This window comes from Lissotriton helveticus, chromosome 5_1 (assembly GCF_964261635.1).
Source record: "Lissotriton helveticus chromosome 5_1, aLisHel1.1, whole genome shotgun sequence".
Classification (NCBI taxonomy): Eukaryota; Metazoa; Chordata; class Amphibia; order Caudata; family Salamandridae; genus Lissotriton; species Lissotriton helveticus.
The window spans coordinates 841,943,513-841,966,758 of record NC_136065.1 but is presented as its reverse complement, the minus strand read 5'-3'; the positions used below and the strand labels follow the sequence as shown (position 1 = coordinate 841,966,758).

Sequence of the window (23,246 nt, the reverse complement as noted above, 5' to 3'; positions counted from 1 at the left end):
CAATAGATGTCGGTAAATGTATTGCGTCTAACAGAGCTTGAATAAGGAGACCATGCTGAATCTTGGTTCCATGAGAAGTCATGAAACCTCTCTCCTGCCAGAGCACTCCGAAGTCGTGTACAACTCCAAATGCGTAGCGTGAATCTGTGTAAACATTAACTTTCAAGTTCTTGGCGTGTATGCAGGCTTGTGTCAGAGCAACTAGCTCTGCTGCTTGAGCGGACAGGGTGTCAATACGGTGTGTTTCAATAACTTCGCTGTCAGTAGTCACTGCATACGCGGCGACTAGTTCTCCTGTACTAGTTCTCATACATGAACCGTCCACATAAAGTGTCAGGTCGGGGTCTGGTAACGGAGTATCCGTCAGATCTTGTCTTGGCTTTGTCGTAATGTTAACTACTTCCACGCAATCATGTGTGGCTGGATTTGAAGTAACCGATGGTAACAATGTAGCAGGATTTAAAATGTTGCAGCGTCTGATTTCTATGTGTGGCTGGAACAGTGTCAATTCATAACCTGTTAAACGTGCAATTGTCAAGTGCTGAGTTTGTGTTCGGTTTAAAAGAACTTCCACAGAATGTGGAACTTGTACTGTCAAGGTATGTCCTAAGACTATGGAATCACTTTGTCTGATAGCTAGTGCTGTGGCTGCAACTGACTTGAGGCACGCAGGCAGAGCCTGGGCTACAGGATCTAATGTGCTCGAAAAATAAGCACAGGGCTTGTATTGTCCTGCTTGATCTTGTGTGAGAACAGATAATGCTGTACCTTCACGTTCAGTAACGAAAAGTGTAAAAGGCTTACTGTAGTTCGGTGTCGCTAGAACTGGAGCTTCGCATAGGGCTTTCTTTAACTCATTGAAACTAAGTGTATGTTCAGATGTCCAAGGGAGGAGAGTCGATACGGCTGCCTCCTGTGTCGTTAACTGTATCAGTGGCTTGGCTAGAAATGCATACTGGGGAATCCATTGTCTGCAGTAAGAAGTAAGGCCAATAAAAGCACGTACCTCCTTCTGGGTCTTGGGCTGAGGAAGACTCGCTATTAACTGGATACGGTCTGGTGTCAACTGCCTACCCCTCTTGGACAGTAAGTGTCCTAAGTAGACCACTTGCTGGACACAGAATTGAAGCTTAGAAGGGGACACCTTGTGCCCCATCTCGGCCAGAAAATACAAAACTGTAAGGGATGCTTGCTCGCAAGCACGTTCAGAACGGGCTGTGATCAGTAGATCATCGACATACTGGAGCAGGGCAGTGTCAGTTGGCATGTGAATGTTGTCTAGTTGTCTCTTGAGTGCTTGACTGTAAATACTAGGACTTTCTGTGAAACCTTGAGGAGCTCGTGTAAACATATAGCTCCTTCCATTTAAACAAAATCCGAAAAGGAACTGGCTGTCTGGATGAATAGGGACACTGAAAAATGCGTTCTTGAGGTCGATTACAGTGAAGAACGTGGCTTCGGAATCAATGGCCGTCAATAGGGAAGAGATATCTGGGACAACTGGGTACTGAGGAATAATACATTTATTAAGCTCTCGTAGGTCAATCACTAATCGATATACTGGGGGTGCATTTGGATCAGTACGTTTCATGACTGGAATGATCGGAGAATTACATACATTGGAGTCAGTTTCTACAACCACTCCTTGAGCCATGAGCTCGTCAATAATTTTGGATAAGGCTGCTACAGCCTCAGGTGGCAATCTGTACTGTCTGATTCGTGGTAACACTACACCTGGCTTGAGAGTCACACGATAGGGTGTGATTTGCATGTAACCTACATCAGTTGGACCTTGCGCCCATAAGTGCTGCGGAACATTAGACAGTCTTGAATCAAAATCTCGTAATACATAGTGACCCTTGAAGTCACGTAGGAACAATCGTATTCCCTCTGGGGAACAGCATATAACTGCACCTAACTCTTTCAGTGTCTTAATGCCTAATAGGTTTTCTGGACATGACTTAGTAAGTAACAGATCAGTAGTGCGGGACAATGGACCTACTTCTAGAGTAACTGGCTTTGATATCTCATTTACGATAGGTTTTCCTGAAAATCCAAGGGAAACATTTCTTGAGCCTGAGAGCGGAGCCCCTGGAACTTCGGCGTGACTAATTGTGGTCCTACTTGCCCCTGTATCGATCAAAAACTTTCTGTCTTTCCCTAATACTTGACTGTGAACATAGGGACCTTCTTGATCTACAGGTATCTCGATGAGAGGCAAGCCTACCTCCCTCTCTAGGCTGTTTCATGAATATTGCTGATACTCTGGATACTCAGACTGTGCATACTGGTACATCTGCTGTGTAACGTGCTGTGTTGCAGCAATAGGCTGCGGTGCGGTAACTGTCTGTGGTGCATTCTGTGGCTGAGGAGTCTGTGAAACTTGTTCTTGTCTAGGCGGACGTGGTCTTTCTTTAGTCTTACCAGTAGCTATGTTGTGTTTCAGAACTGCACACTCATTTATAAAATGACCTGGCTGTTTACAATAATTGCAGTTCCCTTTAACGGGAGCTGCAGGATGACTGGCTTGATTCGGACCCCTCTTCTGACTGTCTTGAGGAACAGATTGTGCAACTAGTACTTTCATTTTCGTGTCTTTCATACGTTTTCTCTCGTGTTCTTGCTCTTCTCTGATTCTATTCTGGTGGTATTGAAGCATCTGCAACATCTGGGACGGGGTATTAGCTTGCCAGGTACTTTCGACTTTCAAAACTCGATTTTTAATTTGTGGACTTGAATTCTCGACTAATTTAGTAACAAAAAGGTGAGGGTATGACTCACTACTCGTCTTGAGGCCACTGTTGATGCTAAAACATTTTTCAAATCTAGAATAAAAATCACTAATATCCTCATCTTGCTTTTGTTTACAGGCTGAGATTGCATCCCAGTCTTCTTTTCTAGTTGTCAATAATCTGGGTAAAACTTGTATTAATAATTCTGGTAATTCTTTACATTTATCTCCAAGACCGATACCTGGTACTCGTGCCTTGTCTTCAGCTTCTAGAACTGCCCAATCGATCTTTTTCTCTCCCACCTCCCATTCTTTTTCCTTGAGCTTTTCATACACCCCTGCGGGCAGCAGAACCTTTAACATTTTAATTATATCTGGATACGTGTATTCTCCCATACGGAGCATGTCTTTTAATTCTCTATGGAACCCTGCTGGATCTTTGTCATGACAGGGAATTAATTTCTTCATCTCAAGAAGTTCCATCTTTGTTATTGGAGTGTAAACAAACACTCGCTGCATTTCGCCACCCGTTCCTTTAACTGGGTGGACTTCTCGTAACGGATTCTGTCTCTCCATGTAAAATGGTTTACTTTCTGGGGGTGAGACATGAACAAAATGCGGATTCAAAAACGTTCTATATTTGTGGCGCTGTTCTAGAATGACACTAATTAAATCGGTACCTAGACCTTTCCATCTATACTGGAGTAACTCGTTCAGGATATCATGTAACGGGCCTGGATCAGAGTGCTGACCCTCATACAATGTGATGAGGTGCTGAATCATATACATACCCACCAGTCGCTGCTCGGCTGGGGGCAATTTCAGAAACATTTGTGCCACTATTTCGTCTGGAAAAGTGGTAGAATCAGTAATCCATCGGACTGCTGATCGGGCTAGTTCTTGTTCATGCATGGTACTTAACTCACTGTAACCGATTCGTGATTTCAGAATGTGATCGGTAGCTTGGAATACTTGTTCTAAAGAACCTTGTTCTGGTGCTGGAGAATGAGAAATAGACTTGTGTTCTAGGCGTAAATGGCGATCTGGAAATCTAGATTTTCCTACATACGCTATTCTGGCGGGATTCTCGTCGTCTACCTCTTCAGTATCAGAGTTACTTTCTTTCTCGCTTACTTGTGCTGCTTTACGTTGTTCGTGTATCTTTATTATTTCTCTACGGATTTTCTTGTACATACTCTCCATAGCACCGACGGTCTTGTGCTTACCCTCGGCTATATTATCACTCCACCTTGTCAGGGTTCTCATTTCGGCCGGATCTTTAGACGGGTAATCTTGTTCTCTTATTAGACAATTGATCAGAAACTTTAATATCATGAGCTGGATCTCGGCTTTCCTTTGAGACATGGCCTCGCTAATACTTTCTGGATCATCCCCTGTACGGATGAAACTATATATTCTGTCTAGATCTTCTTTCATATTCGGTAAGGTGACTAGATACTCGGCCACCTTTCTTACGCGGAATGAATATAAAACCATATTATCCTCGCCTGGGACTGGATCATAGCCGCATTCGGCAAGGGATTTTCTTATTTCTGCTACAGTCTGATGTCTGGGCGTACGCTGTGACGCTTGTGCATGTAATTCGGCTGTCGTTAAACGCTTGTGTGGCGGCGGGGTTTGAGGAGTACCTTCCCCTGCGGCCCCTAAACTGGAGTCTAGGTCTACTGAGGCTCTTCGTCCTGGCAGAGTGGGAAATGGAAATGCAGGCTGGACTTGTATGGCGGGCTGGACCGGGGGTACCGTAACAGGTACTCCGGTGTCTGGAGAAGCGGGAAGTGCCTGATTTACAGGGACTGGCGGAGCGCGAACAGGATTTGCATATTCTGGGACTGTGTCGTCCAAATAGGACGAAATAAAAATATCAGCTGCGGTCTGTTTGTGACGTAGTTTGGTCGGAACTAATGGTGGCGGGAAATTACTGGATGCCTCTGGGGTCGCTTTTGGCAAGCCCTCGGCAAGGAGAGGATACATACCCCTAATAAGGGCATGCCTCTGTCTGTCTGACTGTTCGGCTTTGACTTGTTCACCTATCTCGATTAGTTCTTTTTCTTGTGCTCGTTCTAAGGATTCTCTACTTAATTCTGACTTTCTGATTTCCTTTTCAGTTCTTTTATGAGCTTCTTTGCGCCATAACTCGATGGCATCTTTCTGTGACTGTCTGGCTTTCTTTTTCCATAATGCTTCTTCTACTCGCATGATGCATTCGGCATCCCATGTACCCGATACGGGCCATCTATACTTTTCTTCTAACTGTTTGGTATACTCTACCCATAAATCTAGATACAATATGGCGCTTATGCCATGCTTCTGATACATAAAGTGACCTGGACTGTCCCTCGGCGGAACAGGAACTGCTTCTTCTAACAAACCCTTTCTAGTTCTTAGCTGACGTAATCTCGAAAAGAGAGACATTGTAAACTTGAATCGGAACACAATACAATACACGAGGAACAATAACAATTGGGAAAACAATTCAGGCATACCACGACATTGGAAATACATTGAACAACATCATAACATAACAGTTCGGACAGAATATTACCTGGAATACTGAGAACAGAAACACAAGAATTTCTCGAGAACGGAACAGACTAGAGTTACTGGATGCACTGCTGAAACAGTACGGAACATACCGGTCCCATAAAGGGACGCATCAAGACCCGTATCCACCTAGGTGAACACTTCGTTTGTGAGTCTGTGTACCACCAACCCACGGACCAGAGTCAATTTAGATTGACCCTGTCTAGATACTACCCCAGTAATGGTACTCACCGGGCAGCAAGAACGGAAAGCCTCGTACTGGACTGGACTGCTACGACGACGGACGACGAACTTCGGACTTCAGTTACGGGTGGGCCTCCGGATACCTCGGACCTTGGACTCTTGGCTTGGGCTCTGGTCGGGACTCGCCGCGTTCCTCCACCGTCTCGTTTGGATGCTGGACCGCCTCCTCCGTCTCCTCCGTGGGCCTGAGGGATACTTGAAGCAGAAATATCTGCCGGTGCACAGAAGAGTTCCGTCACGACTGCAGAGGGTCAGGGGGTCGGCGTGGCTTCACCGACGCGTGGGGAAAGGGCAAGTCCCTGTTCGGGCGCCATTATGTGGTAAATAAATAAATAATACCTCTCTTTTTGACTAGACATATATCATAACAGATAGCTCAATAAATAAGAGTCAAGATTCGAGGTAGTAGGAGTTTTGCAGGTTTAATACAGCATAAGGACAGGAACAGGATAACCTGCATAGGAATAGGATGGCAGGGCCCAGCAGCTGCTGGGGCTGGGTCTGGGATGAGCGCGCTGACTTTTAATAACAATACATGAGCATATATACATAACGCAAACACATAGCATTACATTGCAGTAGGCGTAGCAGTGGGTGGAGCAGAAGGCGTGACGCGTAGCAGTCGCGAAAGATAAGGGCGAAAAGAGGTGTAACAGGGCGTATACATAGACATGTGATGCAAACGTAACAGAATATGTCATGAATGGGGCGGAAACCATGGAGGGGGCTACCTAAGGAGCCGGGACCTCTAACCTGATGGTGCGCGCAAACTAGCAATGACGTATCACTAGGAGAAGCTGGGGGCTATGAACTCTGTGCTAGGAGCAGAGACTGAAGTCTGGAGAGTCAGGGCGACATGTACCTAAACAGTATCTAGTATCTGATGTTTAGAGAACATGTTGATATAAACTAGAAGTTAGGAGAGGAAAGGCTGACTTGATTCTAAGACTGGACCATGCATTATTCTACATGTAGTGTGTGATGAAGAATATTAAATGACCATTAAATGCAGTATTTCTCTAACGTGGAGACGTGAAAGCTAGACAATGACGGAAACTATTGATGCAGTTCAGTAGCTTAGGAATGCAGAGAAGGAGGACTGAACTGATAACTGGAATCATAACATATTCTTGGCAGACTCAGAGACTGAGCCAGGCTGAACCGGGCACTGCGAGGCAGGAAGTAAGTGAAGGGTCGAGGATACAGGTGGGGGCTGTATGGCTCCTCAGCGAGGCTTCAGGAGACAAGAGCTGAATCTGGTGTCCAGGCCCTTTTGAGGCCTAGAAACGGGGACTTTATAATAGAATAACGTGCACACTGAGAAACGTGGCAACGTAGCTTTACATAGGCCTGATATTCGTAGTATTCACGAGGACTGGAAACTGGCATACTAGAGGTGGACACAACTGTAATTGCGTCATTAATCGAACATGGGGAATGCATATGCATATTTAATCATGCACACATAACATATGATGGATGACATGTAGGGACACAGAACATGGCAAAATTTACTTTTCCACACAGGGTGTGTTTAGGTTTTGGGGTGCAGGGGTAATTTTGGGGTTCAAGGTGTGTTTCAGGTTTTGGGGTGCAGGGGAGTTTTTGGGGTTCAGGGTGCATTTAGGTTTTGGGTTGCATGAGTAATTTTAGGGGTTCAGGGTGGGTTGGTGTAGCGGATAATTTTAAGGTTCAGGGTGTGTTTAAGGATTTGGGGTGCAGGGGTATTTTTGGGGTTCAGGGTATGTTTAGTTTTTGGGGTGCAAAGGTAATTTTGGGATTCTGGGGTGTTTAGATTTTAAGGTGCAGGAGTAATTTTGGGGTTCAGGGTACGTTTAGGATTTGAGGTGCATTGGTATTTTTGGGGTTCAGGGTGCTTTTAGGTTTTGGGGTGCAGGGGTAATTTTGGGGTTCAGGGTGCGTTTAAGGTTTTGGGGTGCAGAGGGATTTTTGGGGTACAGGGTGCGTTTAGGTTTTGGGGTGATGGGGTAATTTTAGGGGTTCAGGGTGGGTTGGTGTAGTGGAAAATTTTAAGGTTCAGGGTGTGCTTAAGGATTTGGGGTGCAGGGGTAATTTTGGGATGCAGGGTGCGTTTAGGTTTTGGGGTGCAGGAGTAATTTTGGGGTTCAGGGTGCGTTTAGGTTTTGAGGTGCAGGGGTATTTTTGGGATTCAGGGTGCGTTTAGGTTTTGGGGTGCAGGGGTATTTTTGGGGTTCAGGGTGCGTTTAAGGTTTTGGGGTGCAGGGGAATTTTTAGGATTCAGGTTGCGTTTAGGGTTTTTTATATATAGATATATATATATATCTATTCTTTACCACACCAAACTTTTCCATTCAAAGAAGGCGCTGACTCCGTGAATCTTAGTTCAAAACGTTTATTCCATGTTCAGTTGCTGCTCAGACGCGTTTCGGCGGCTTGCTCCCGCCTTGCTCACTAACTATCTATATATATAAATTAAATTTATAAAAAAAATATATAAATACATAAATATATATATATATATATATATATATATATATATATATATATATATATATATATATATATATATATATCTCGGAAACAAGAAGAAGCAAAACTGCCGTCCCGGGTCCCCAGGAAAACAGACAACTCCACGAATCCAGTATCAGGCAAGGTTTTTTATTAAGCAACGCTTAACAGAGAGAGAAAACTGACGCCTTTCGGGCGGGTGCCCTTGATCACAGTCAATTAGAAACCCCTCACACCTGAACTTTTAAGCTGCATGTGCATACCATGTGACACCTATAAACACGGAAGACATACTATCATTACGTATACTTTGGCATAAGTTCGGGAAAAGGGGAAAAGACACATGATGTTAACGTGGCTTAAGCTTCCCTGACACAAAAAAAGTTAATAACTGAATGAATTCAAATACAATGGTGGCACGAATTCTAACCGCATGAATGCTTAGTGCCACATATTTATAACTGTTTTACAAGGGCAAGAAAAAAATCTTCACTTATGTATATCGTCAGTACAAAAGTAAATTGGATAAAGTAAATACCATTGTTCCATCACATACTGACCAAACTTATACTAAATATGTTGACACAATTAATAATCATTATCTATACAGGAATATACATATAACTATAAATATAAATGTCACTCATATATGTACATATTATTGTCGTCTATTTACTATATATACAAACGACCATGTATCATATGTACATCTGTGTTGGAAATACTATGTTCAGTGGATATTATCTTGATACTCAATAAATACTGTACAAATATATACAAATATACATAAAAATCAAACAATTCATGCCCTGTTTGTAAGTAGGTGGGGACATCGTTATATAGTGATGGCAACCCCACCTAAATGTACTTAATGAGGGGACATCAAAATAATGATGGCAGCCCCTGATTTCCCAAACAAGTCTCCTACGTCTAATAGTATGTTTACCCCAAAAAAAATAATGGGATTGTGTGCCCAACATCTAATGAGTAACATTATGCAAAAGGAAACATAAATGAACAAAATCATTAAATATTGTTTCACTTTGAATATGGTAGTTGTGCATGTATCATACACCAACATACAGTAATGGTAGGTTTAATTCAAAGTTCAAACGTGAAATATATACATGGGGCGAAGTGAAGGAAAAGTAAATCAACTTACTAATAAACAGAAAAGGGGGTGTGCAAAATGACTAGTTTTATTTAATGAGTCAGTATAGTGACCTAAGAGGGGAGGCGGGCTACACTGATAAACCTCTAGGCAAAAAATATAGTGCCAAATAGCACTAGATGTCACATCAAGGCTAATGTATACATAGTATAGTGACTTATAAAAAATGATATAGGTCCTCAGTGGTGTTGAGACCATTCGGGACCTTGGTGTCTAGCTCTAATATCATTCTAGATTCCAGTTGGCGAAGTAACTTATCTCTGTCTCCTCCTCTACGAGGACGGGACACAGAGGTAAGAACATAGTAGCTGAGACATTCCAAATTGTTACTGTGCACACTTTTAAAATGTCTCGCCACCGGGTAGGCATTGTCGTTGTTTACAATTGCTCGGAGATGCTGCAAAATCCTGACGTGCACCGCAAGCCGAGTACTCCCAACGTACCTCAGGCCGCAAGCGCACATCAGGACATAAACAGCAAACTCCGTTCTGCAATCGTATTTGCCTTTAATTTTGACAGGCGTAGGGCTGAAGGGAGTCATGTAAGTACTGGTGTTTACACCAAACTTACATGCCCGGCAACTGGAGCATTTGAAAAAGCCCTGACGTTGCGAGAACCAAGTTTTCTGTTTGAGGATTTCGGGAAATGCATTGGTGACATGATTACGGAGAGTCGGCCCTCTCCTGAAGGTGATTCTAGGATTGTCAGGGAGGTCAGATGCTATAACATTGTCTGTTTGTAAGATTGGCCAACTTTTGGTAAGGATTGATCTAATTTTCCTATTCTGGCAACTGTATGGTGTAATGAATCTTAATTCAGACTGTTCAGGGCTTGTTTCGGTGGTTGGACTGCCACTATTCTGCTGTAGAAGGCATTCCCTAGATTTTTTGTTGACCTTTTGAACTGCCCTCTTTAAAATGTCAGCATGATACCCTCTCCTTCTGAATCTACTTAATGCTTCAGTGGTGCATCTCTCCAATTCATCCTCACTGCTGCAGATTCTTTTTAGACGGAGCAGTTCTCCATAGGGGATGTTTTCTATTGTGTGCTGCGGATGGGCACTGCTGGCATGCAAAGTTGCATTGCCAGCAGTGGTCTTTCTATGAAGGGTAGTTGCAATTTTGCCAGATTTGTGATATACCCTCACATCTAGAAAATCAACTGATTGTTCACTGATATGATGAGTGAATTTCAAATTATAATCATTGTCATTAAGTTGATCAATAAACGCAAGTGCACTAGAAACATCTCCTCTCCAAATTAAAAACACATCATCTATAAATCTTACCCACATCTGGACATGTTCCTTAAAAATCTCTTGATGCGTTCCCATGAGGACCTGCCTCTCCCAAAACCCCACGTGAAGACACGCGTAGCTTGGGGAGAAGCAGGCCCCCATTGCCACCCCTCTCTGCTGCAGATATATATCCTTGCCAAACATAAAGAAATTATGATTGAGACTCCATGCTGTCAATGAGATGAGCATTTTGCTATGGTTGTAACAATCAACCGGCCTTGTCCCTAGAAAGAACTCCAGGGCCTTCAAACCTTTCTGATGTTCAATGCTCGTATACAGAGCCTCAATGTCTAGCGTAATTAGCAGAGAGTTATCTGTCCAGGTGGTATTATGGATTTTATTCAAAAAGTGTCCCGTATCTTTGATATATGTAGGTAATTCGACCACCAAAGGTTGCAGAAAGTGGTCTATATACTGAGCAAGGTGTTCACCCATACTGTCTATAGCTGATATAATCGGCCGTCCTGGTACGGGTGTTACTTCCTTGTGGACTTTAGGTATTAGATAAAAACGTGCCATGCTGGGTAATTCGACATGCAGGAATTTAAATTCTTGAATGGAGATTAAACCCTCCCTTTTGTACTGGAGGAGGAGTTTTCTCAATTTATCCCTTGCCTTGTCGTACATTTTGACATCTGTTTTTATATAGCATGATGAATCCGATAACTGTTTGGTAGCTTCAGCAATATATTGTTCTTGTGGCCATATGACAATATTGCCGCCCTTATCGGAGCTACACACTATATTGCGATAGTCGTTTTTTAATCTAGATACCAAGTCCCAGTATTGTTTTTCTTTATCTTGTTTGATCCTGCCACGGTGTTTGACCTGGTGGTGTAACTTCTTCAAATCTGATATTACCACATCATGAAATGAATCTATTGCATCCTTAGGCATGATGGGCATAAATGTAGATGATGGTTTAAATGGGCTTGATCCTGCTCCCATCTGTGGGATTTCAGCAGTTCTTAGTTCTTCCTGAGTCGATATGTTGCCATCCATGTCATTCGTGCCTTGATCCAACTGGCAAAGAGTGAGTAAACCTCTTACGTCACTGGCTTGGAGATTAGAAGTGGATGGTGTAGCTGAGTTCGATTCCGATGTACATGGATTCTGCTTGATTTTAAAGAATTTAGATAGCTTAAGTTTTCGGATATAGCGGAATATGTCTATTCTTGTGGTTGAATAATTAAAGTCCGTGAGAGGACAATAAGTTAAACCAAGACTGAGTAATTGCTGTTCCGCTATTGTTAAAGCTTGGGATGAGAGATTAATTATTGTTTTCTCGTTTGATTTTTCTTCTTGTGCCAGAATTTTTTCTTTTTGTTGTTGTTTCTTGCATCTGTTTTTTCGGCGTCGCTCTTTCCTGCGGCGGTTGATTCTGGCCCTTTTTTCTGCTGCTTTTGTGGCTGCTTGCGTGGACGCAAGGTTTGCAGTCGGGCGTTGACTAAAAAATCAATTTCTTCGCCCAAATCAAGCACCGTTAATGGCTCATCCCCATCTTCACCGGTTGTTGAATTATCACTGTAGATACTGCTCAAATTGGAGTTAGAGTCACTTGTACTGGGTGAGTGCTCTCTTGGTTGCTCTCTTGTATTGGATTGGCTCGAGGACGCTCCCCCATCAATTGGCGGCAGTGCCTTGTTTTGATTGATTTTCAAGCGTTTTGCATCCTCGAACTTGCGTGCAAACGTGTAAATTTTACCATGCTCGTAATCGTCTTTATCACGGGCAAATTTCCACGCTTTGCGAGTTTTTATTTTTTCCTCATGTCCATTGACTCTCTCCTGAATTTCCTTTCTTAATGTGGTAATTAAATCATTTGGTTCAAACTTGAGCAGTTCCTCATTGATTGTCGCTAATTCTTTTAGCAAAATATCACGGTCTATCAGCATATTCTATTAAAATGAGGATTAGGTTTTTTGAGGCCTCCAAATTGCTTTTCCCCCATTTTTTCAGCATTTCTGGGTGGGGTTTCTCGTAATTAGGTGCCAATAATATGCGTAAGCCTCGTGGAACACGTTCTTCCGCTATGTACATTGTCAATGATTTGTGTTCCCACCATTTGGTGACCTCACTTTTCATCACTTTTTCCAAGCGTTTCATGAGTGCCTTTATTTTCGTTTCATCCGATGGGGGTTGTGATTGTATAACCCCCGATGTACCAGCTGTATTAGAAGCTCCTCTTTGAGGAATTTTCGGCAGGTTGGTAAATAGTAAAAGCGAAGCCGCCTCCCGCCCCTTAACTGTGTCTTCCGACATCTCGAGTTCAGTCTCTGTTAACAAGCGTATATGCTTCAGTTTCTGGAATGCAGTGAGGACGATATAATTACACCGCCCTCCCACAAAATGCCTTTTTCCTCCTCACCGCCAAGAATGTTCACTCACCGCCTCTAGGGAAGCCCTCCACGCTATGCCGACAGCAGCTTACTCGCTCGTGGTGTTCAGAATGCTACACTTCACGGGCTTCCTTCAGCGCTCGGCGTTTGTGGGCGGGTAAATGCTTTTCTTTCCCAGCAAGGCGCGTTACTTCATCAAGGCAGGGTCCGTCATCAAATTCCTGTTCGCACAGAGAGCCAGACCTGGTTGACGACGTCGGACACTTTGAAGGAGTGGATTCGTTGCGGAAGCAACCACCTTCCGCGGAATAAATCTCGGAAACAAGAAGAAGCAAAACTGCCGTCCCGGGTCCCCAGGAAAACAGACAACTCCACGAATCCAGTATCAGGCAAGGTTTTTTATTAAGCAACGCTTAACAGAGAGAGAAAACTGACGCGTTTCGGGCGGGTGCCCTTGATCACAGTCAATTAGAAACCCCTCACACCTGAACTTTTAAGCTGCATGTGCATACCATGTGACACCTATAAACACGGAAGACATACTATCATTACGTATACTTTGGCATAAGTTCGGGAAAAGGGGAAAAGACACATGATGTTAACGTGGCTTAAGCTTCCCTGACACAAAAAAAGTTAATAACTGAATGAATTCAAATACAATGGTGGCACGAATTCTAACCGCATGAATGCTTAGTGCCACATATTTATAACTGTTTTACAAGGGCAAGAAAAAAATCTTCACTTATGTATATCGTCAGTACAAAAGTAAATTGGATAAAGTAAATACCATTGTTCCATCACATACTGACCAAACTTATACTAAATATGTTGACACAATTAATAATCATTATCTATACAGGAATATACATATAACTATAAATATAAATGTCACTCATATATGTACATATATATATATATTCACTGAAAAAACCATAGGTTTCACACCAGTTATAGTTAGGAATAAGCATTAAAAAAAACTATTAAATTCACTGAAAAAACTATAGGTTTTACACCAGTTATAGTTAGCTGGAAGTTTTACTCGCATAAAACCATTGAAATTTCCACGTTATAGTTAGTTGGACTCACTATAACTTGCGCGTGCAATGCACTGCTGATGACGTCACATATTACATCACTCATGACATGGTCAGTGACATCACTCATGACATCACTGATGACACCATCCAGTGAATGTGTCTATTTTAAAAAAATAATTATGTATTATATATGTATATGTAAAAGTTGATGGAAGAATAAATGTTTAAATAAGTGTTTACATGGATGTTTTTTTTAAATACATATATTAGAGAGTAATGTTTAAATATGTAAATATATGTATTAGTGTTTCACTTTGTGTGGCTGCATGGGTTGCTGAGTAGCTACACGTCTATGTATATGGGTTATTAGATGTTTTTCTTAGTATCAGTATGAGTGTTTGTATGGTTTGGTGGGGGTATTACTTAGCACATAGATGCATGAATGACTGACTCTCTCTTTGTATGTGTTTTGAAGACAGCATATGTGCAGGACTGTATGGGTGGATGAGTGTGTATATGTGTGTGTTAGTGAGTGAATGACTGTCTCACTAATGTTTTTATCAGTAACTACATATGTTTTAATCTAGTATATGTGAATATTGATGTATATAAGTGAGTATATGTGAGAGTGAGGGATTGTAAGAGTTCCTGTTTAAATTAGTATGTGTTTCTATAAGTGATTGTTTAAGAGAGTAAGTATGTGTAAGTTTTTCCTTAGAAGTAAAGCGGTAGTGTGTGTATAGCTGTATATGCAAATAAATGGATGTTCAATAGTTTATTTGCATGTGTGAGTATGTGTGTGAGTAACTTTTGGATGCCTGTTGTTGTGTAACAGGATGCATAGGTGTATCACTACATATGATGAGTGAGTATATGTATGAGTGACTATATAGAACTGTTGGTGAATGAGTGGATATGTATATAGATGGTGGAATTATTGAATTGGTTGTTGTAAGTGGTATGGGTATCTCCATTTTTTTGAAAATTTTAGTTTCTATTTTTGAATATGTGTTTCAAGGGTTACATTACAGTGAAAGGAGGTCTCTTACTCTGTCACAAGGATGGTGTCATCAGTGATGTCATGAGTGATGTCACTGACCATGTCATGAGTGATGTAATATGTGACGTCATCAGCAGTGCATTGCACGCGCAAGTTATAGTGAGTCCAACTAACTATAACGTGGGAATTTCAATGGTTTTATGCAAGTAAAACTTCCAGCTAACTATAACTGGTGTAAAACCGATGGTTTTTTCAGTGAATTTAATAGGTTTTTTTAATGCTAATTCCTAACTATAACTGGTGTGAAACCTATGGTTTTTTCAGTGAATTTCAATGGTTTTTTAATAGCAAATCTTTATAGGTATAAAAAATAATAAATTTTAAAACGAATTTTATATTGTATATTGTATAACTATGTCAATTTTTTTTATTTTTTTTAACCCAGGGGTGCTCCCGGGGCGCGTACCGGTGAACGCATGGGTAAGCGCAATGTTACGGCGCGCCCCGGGGCGCGTACCGGGGAGCATCCCGTTAGCGCTATTCTCGCGAACGAAAACAACATTGTGACGTTTCGCGTAACCGCGTGAAACGTCATATGACGCACTGCGTAAGCGCACCCGGAAGCACGCGAGCGCATACGATCGCGCAACGTCCTGACGCGCTTACGCCGCGCGCCCTGGAGCGCGACTATGGGCGCACCCCGGGGCGCGTAGCGTAAGCGCGTCGGGTCATGTGACCTGAAAATAACACTTTTCATTGGTTGCTAAAATTTTTTTTATAAAGAATGAAATCCCCACCCATTTCCTTCACTTCTTCTTTCACTTTTGTGACTGAAAGACCTGCCTGTTTTGCTGTCGGTTCTTTGTTGGATATCTTGGATTATCATGGCTGCCAGACCATCCAGCAGTGAAGATGACTCCAATGAATTCATCGATGAAGAGCCTCCTCAGCCAAAATACAAAGAACATTTCATCTGGAATTTTTTTTCCATACCTGATCACCAGAAGAAGGTAAATGCTCCAAAAGTGGAGTGCAGGATCTGTCACACAGTCCTGTCACGGGGTAACCCCAATAAAAGATATTCTTTTGGGAACTCCACAATGATTCGCCATGTGGAGAGAAGGCACCCCCAGAATTTTGCCCGGGAAAGTGTCAGGGCTCTGGCACAAAAGGTTCCCAGTGATGGGGCCTCTACATCAACCGGAGGACGAACACCATCGGTGAGGGGGAGATCACATGAGCAGGTTCCGAACATTCAGCCTGCATTTAACAAACGCGCCCTTAAATGCAGATACTGTGATCAGCTACTTTCCTGTGGGGAGCAAAGTGTTCTGCTCATGGTTCGAGCATTGGAGAACAATCATTGCCGTTACCAGCCCTAATTTTTTATTTATTTTTTTTGTTGCTCCTGTTGAGCAGTTTCCATTCCCTGTTTTTGTTGTAGTTCTAAAAAAAGAAAAAAGAAGAAAAAAAAAGTTCTTTTCAGAACTACCTCCAATTCTCATCAAAGAGCTATATTCTTAAAGAAATGAAAAAGAGTAAGTGAAGTGGAGTGCATTGATAAATGAAAGGAAAATGAGTAAGAAAGAACAGAAAAGTATGAGAGGAGAAAGGAAGTGAAGTAGGGGGACTGAAAGAAGGTGAGTGTTGGGAACGAAAGTAAGGAGAAGGAGAGTGAACATGGGGAATGTGGGTATTCAAACAAAATGTAGAAAAGGAACGGGGTGTGGAAGGGTAAGAAAAGATGCATTGCTGGAGTTGCATCATTTTTGTGACACTCTCCAGCAATGCATCACTTTTGCGCTTACAGATACGTCTGAAATACTGACGTATCTAAAAGTACTTGCGACATAATACGTCATATATTTAATATGACGCATGAGTAGTAGACTGAAGGCCTCATTTATGAGGCCATGCGTCACTTTTACGCCACCGGTGCTGTTAAAAATGCACCTTATTCAGTCATATTTACAAAGTGACGCATCTAGGTAGATGCATCACTTTGTAAACCCCTGCGCCACATTATACCTACGTCAGGTGTAATGTATGCAAAAGGGACGTATTGACGCAAGAAAGGGTCGTAGAGGTGACGCAGTAAAATCTATGAGATATCACTATGTCACTTTTCTGACGCTGTTGCGTCCAAATCTTGCGCCTGTTTCACAGCAGGCGTAAGACTGGTGCAGGCCCTTTCACATGGGGCATGACCCCATGTGAAAGGATGCATTGCTGGAGTTGCATCATTTTTGTGACACACTCCAGCAATGCATCACTTTTGCGCTTACAGATACGTCTGAAATACTGACGTATCTAAAAGTACTTGCGACATAATACGTCATATATTTAATATGACGCATGAGTAGAAGAATGAAGGCCTCATTTATGAGGCCATGCGTCACTTTTACGCCACCGGTGCGTCACTTTTTGTGACGCACCAGTGCTGTTAAAAATGCACCTTATTCAGTCATATTTACAAAGTGACACATCTAGGTACATGCATCACTTTGTAAACCCCTGCGCCACATTCTACCTACGTCAGGTGTAATGTATGTAAAAGGGACATATTGACGCAAGAAAGGGTCATAGAGGTGACGCAGTAAAATCTATGAGATATCACTACGTCACTTTTATGACGCTGTTGCGTCCAAATCTTGCGCCTGTTTCACAGCAGGCGTAAGACTGGTGCAGGCCCTTTCACATGGGGCCTAGCCCCATGTGAAAGGATGCATTGCTGGAGTTGCATCATTTTTGTGACACTCTCCAGCAATGCATCACTTTTGCGCTTACAGATACGTCTGAAATACTGACGTATCTAAAAGTACTTGCGACATAATACGTCATATATTTAATATGACGCATGAGTAGAAAACTGAAGGCCTCATTTATGAGGCCATGCGTCACTTTTACGCCACCGGTGCGTCACTTTTTGTGACGCACCAGTGCTGTTAAAAATGCACCTTATTCAGTCATATTTACAAAGTGACACATCTAGGTAGATGCATCACTTTGTAAACCCCTGCGCCACATTATACCTACGTCAGGTGTAATGTGTGCAAAAGGGACGTATTGACGCAAGAAAGGGTCGTAGAGGTGACGCAGTAAAATCTATGAGATATCACTACGTCACTTTTATGACGCTGTTGCGTCCAAATCTTGCGCCTGTTTCACAGCAGGCGTAAGACTGATGCAGGCCCTTTCACATGGGGCCTGGCCCCTTGTGAAAGGATGCATTCCTGGAGTTGCATCATTTTTGTGACAGACTCCAGCAATGCATCACTTTTGCGCTTACAGATACGTCTGAAATACTGACGTATCTAAAAGTACTTGCGACATAATACGTCATATATTTAATATGACGCATGAGTAGAAGACTGAAGGCCTCATTTATGAGGCCATGCGTCACTTTTACGCCACCGGTGCGTCACTTTTTGTGACGCACCAGTGCTGTTAAAAATGCACCTTATTCAGTCATATTTACAAAGTGACGCATCTAGGTAGATGCGTCACTTTGTAAACCCCTGCGCCACATTATACCTACGTCAGGTGTAATGTATGCAAAATGGGTATATTGACGCAAGAAAGGGTCGTAGAGGTGACGCAGTGAATGAACGGGGTTTTCCCCATGCTACGCTCCCCGGTACGCTCCCCGGTGCGCGTACCGGGCGCTCCCCCCGCGAAAACCGAATTTTTTATTTTTATTTTTTTTTTTTACCCGATGGACCCTTTTATGGCTTCCACATCAAACCTAGGGGGTATGGGGGGGTCTACCCTGCCCCTTTTTGATTATTTCCCCTTTGTTTTTACCACCTCTTGTGTCTCGATCCTACCGAGACACAAGATGGCAGCCGCTCCGGACTGTTTCGAATGTTTACAGACACCCGAGAGCCAATCAGCTTTCCGTGCGCAAGTCGCGTGGCGCGCCCGGAGCGCTCCCCGGTGCGCGTACCGGGGCGCGGCTATAGATATATAAAACATTTTGAACCTAAATTACTCAAAATCCTCTGGAGCACATATCTTGAGACATAGCAAAGGGCTACCAGTCCCTACAATTTTGCCAAGTTTGGTGAAAATCCATTCAGCTGTTCGAGCTAAAAGTGCGACTGACCGTCCTATGGAAATTAACATGGGGAAAACACGTTTTGGGACCCCCCTTTTATCTCAGCCCCCGCTTGACGAATCCCCCCCAAACCTTTAGGAAAGGACCGGAGCGCCGCGAAGCAAAGTTGCTGAAAATTTCAGGCAGATTCCTCCACCGGCGCCAAAGTTATTCCAAATAGAATGTTACGATTTCCCTATGGAAATCAATCCTAACTATAACTACCTACTGGCGACCGCCAGTAGGTTGTAGGATATATATATATATATATATATATATATATATATATATATATATATATATATATATATATATATATATATATATATATATATATGTTTACACAGTTAAAGACTTCACCATGCATGAATTTGCGTTGTAAAGGCATGCATGGTAAAGTCATATGAGGAGTGAAAGTTTGCGAGGTAATGATACCGCAGAGAAATTGCATTTTCGTTGTGAAAAATGCGGAGTAATGGTATGCGGAATAAAAGTATGAGGGCTAATGTTGTATATTCTAGGTAGATATTTTGCGATATCTTTTGTTCACGTTGAGCTACTCATTATAATACAAAACGTTTACTCTGTCACTTTACATGGCTGTCAGTTTTGGCTGTGATGAAGGACGGTGTTCTATTTGTGGGCGACCTTAGAGCTATGATTCTGCCTTATGCTTTCTGCCTGGGAGCCTATAAAGGACAGCATAGGCAGCATACATTGGCTTTACTGAGCTGGTGTCACACTGTGTTGAGGATACTGCTGTCTCTTTCTCCTTGCAGTAACAGTACGGGAAAGTGTATTTATTGATGGCTGAGATCGTTGAGGTACCTTTCAGTTTTAAGGCTAGCTCAGTGGCTAAATTGTGCAGGCTTCAAGGTAATTAGTTTCAAGGTTGTTTATTAGTTGGGTTGTATGTTTCCTACTGTAGCACAAGAAGGTGGCTTTGCACCTGGGACATTGCAAGACGAGCCCCTGACAAGGTAATTGGCTCCCATGCCCTCAAGTACAACGCATATGCCAACATCACTTCTTGGTGTTGAGCCGGCTCAGGTGACGGATTGCCATTGGTTTCTTTGCAAGCAAGATCATCACACTTTATTACTTCCCCTTAACCCCAAACTCTATTACTTCTCCTTAATGCCAACACCTCTTAATGTATGATGATGAGGCTCTTATGTGACTTGCAGCTCTTCCAGGTAATCCCATACATCTGGCCTTACGTCTCAGTCTTCCACATTCACCCTTCCTCAGGCCGTCTCTCTTAACTGCCTCTCTCTGCAGCTCACCCCATTTTCAGCTCCCCTAGTCTCATGATCTTTCTTCTTAGTCCTCCTCACTTAACTTACCTTTATTCTCAGCTCTCTCCTTTAAACCTACCTCTTTTGTAAGTCCTCCTTTCATCATCTGTCTTTCTTCAGCATCTCCCCTTCCTAGTGCATGACCTCACTGCCTTCTCTCTAATGTTCCTTGTGTCCTGTCTTTGTTTTATCCTCCTGTTCCACCGTGTCCGCTTCCCTCCCACCAGTCTGTCTCTTAGTCATGCTCAGGTCCCCTATCATCTGTCCAAATTATTGGGCATGAGAACCACAATCTCTGGGGGCATGGTCTCCAGTGGAGGACACACTTACGGCAAGTTTGGCATTGTGGTGGTGGGAATTGGCTGATAGGGAAGGATGCAGAGAGTTGATGCTCAGGGTATTTGTGTGATGCTGGTTAGATAGAGGTGAATTGGAGTGTAAGATGTGGGAATGTATCTGAGACGTAGTCTCCAGGCAAGTGAAGTTCTTTGTTTCCCTGGGTACTCTTGGGCAAGCCGATTCGTGTAGATTATAGAGAAGATGGGTAGGTGTAGGTTATAGCGAACAATATATGATATGGAGTGTATAGTTTATAGAGATGCTTAGGCCATGCCTCACTCACATTTCTCTTAGGTGACAGAGGTACCTAAATATTGTGGGCCCAGACAATGTCCGGACCCATACATGGTCTTCTCCTGATCTGCATGGGGCATGATCCATCATCCTTCAAGGCCACTCCCTTTGGGAGACGTGTCAAAGTTCTAACTTCTGTAGAACAGAGATGGCCCAAATACAGAAACACCATTGCATCTGTAAAACTCTGAAATGCTGTGATGAGGAACATTTTAAATAGTCTGGCTACATACTGCAGACAGACAGACAAGTATGAACCTCACCAAATCATTAATGGTATGTCATGTTATGTTTAACTGCACTTCATATGGCGCAGCAAATCACGCCCATAGATGTATCTCAGTGCTTCCCAAGTACAGGGGCAGCAGATTGATTAAAATAGCCATGACTCTCCTAGCACTTACAGCGCCAACGACAGCCTCGCAACTCAGGACGTTTGCCTTGTGTTGGGAACTACCTGTCCCATCTGCCCCAGTGCTCAGAGGCACCACCACCTTGCCACAGCTGAGAGGGGGAGCAGCAGGACTCCCTTAGTGCTCATATCGACAACGACTGCCTCGCAGTGAGGAATGCACATGGGCAGAGCACAAGCCAAGGGAGGGCCAGTCGGCGCCCCTCAGAGCCCGGAGGAGGCTGGGCTGGGCCACCTCTCTTTGGTTTTCCTTTTGGAAGTACCCTTTCTTCTCTTATTCATATTGTACTGTGACTGACTGTCTCCTGTGATATGGGCAAAAGGAAAGCTGTAGTAGGCCCTTCTGGCTGCACTCTCTTGTAAAAGGCTCCTGTATTGACAGGACGTTGGGGGAGGTCATGGGAGTTATTAGCACCAAAATCGCTTAAACTGAAAGGACACTTTCTCTTAATTCTGGTGTGTCCCTAGTTGTTGATGCATTGACAACACCTTGCAATATAACAGCACTATCGCCCACCATTGTTCCTTCTGTGTGTACTAAGTTTGTATCTCACACCATATCCATAGCTTCAGAAAACCCCCAGCCCTCTGCAAATGTTAACAGCATAAGTGGCACCTCGAAATTAAACCGTGGAGGCAGCTAGCCAAACTTGTTCGTCCATCTGGCCTCCAAGCCAGGTACAACTGCCATCATTGCGCATGTAAGGCAAAGAGGGCACACCTGCATATCAACCCCTAGGATATCACAATTATTGAAGGATTGTAGCACCAAAGTTAAGGAACTCCTTCTATCTGAGCTTTCTACTTTATCGACCGTCTAAATGTAATTGAGCATGAACTGACCGTTGTTACGCAGCTGCAGTTTTACCTGCACCAGTTTCGCGCTTGGCACCTAAGGTAGCTCAGGGCTAGGCTAATGGTCAGGTTAATTCTTCCAACACATTAGGTCCAATGATATCTCAGAGGCCTCCAGCGAGCAGATAGTGTCCTGACTCTATTATCTATGCTTCTGAGTGGAATTCTGCTGTTGTCTCCCTCCTGCCTCCTCCCTTTCCTCCATCAGGCTAAACCCTGCATCATCCCCAGGGACTAAAGTCCCCAGAATTTTCCATTGTCGAACGAATTGAAAATGGTGGATCACCCTTTAACCTCAATCAACCAGTGGTGAATCTCCCTCCAGCCTCTTATCCCTCTGAGGTAATTCTAACCGGAGTTCCTTCCTTGCACAAGGATCAGAGATAGACACATGAAGAACTCTTTAACAAAACTCTGGATTGGCTTGTGCAGTTCAGAGACTTCTCTTTTGCAAGTAACATTTTATTTACTCGCAGGGTTGGTTGGATTGGGTCTAGACCGGTAATGCGGCGGATGCGGCAATTGTTTTATTATTAATTTTAGATCCCCACTACTGGTGCAGAGTTTTCTCTTTGGGTGTCTGAGCAAAGCGGTAGCCAGGAGCAACATTGATTTATTACCCTTAGGATATTTTTTACAAACCATGGGGCAGATTTACAAGCCCCTTGCGCCACTTTTGCATCATTTTTAACAGGGGGAAAATGACGCAAAAGTGGTGCAAGGGACTTGTAAATTTGCCCCCGTGTTCTCAATCCCTGTTGGCCTTGAAACAGAAGTCACTAAAGGTTTGCAATTCGCAAGTGCCCGATCGAGCTAACCCCATTTCCATGTGTAATTCTGATATTTTTAATGTATGGACCTCAAATGGTTTTGATATCTCAGCAGGTATGGACTGACTCTCTAACATCATACAGGCCGTTCCCTCGAATTCTAGTGTAATGGGGAATGGCACAATGGCGGTCAACCTTTTACCTGCTAATGATCACTTAGTAACTGCCCCCCTTGTAGCAGATTTTTCTTCTTTTAGTGATTAACCTAGGCAGCTTGATACCCAACCAGAAGGTTCTTTTTCCATGGCGGTG

At 43.1% G+C, this 23,246-nt stretch overlaps 1 protein-coding gene across 2 annotated transcripts in view; it reads left to right on the top strand.

Annotated features, from left to right (window-relative positions):
- Positions 1-23,246, top strand: part of LOC144754950 (synaptotagmin-15-like) — a 724,047-nt gene that overhangs the window by 265,521 nt on the left and 435,280 nt on the right. The window lies entirely within an intron of this gene.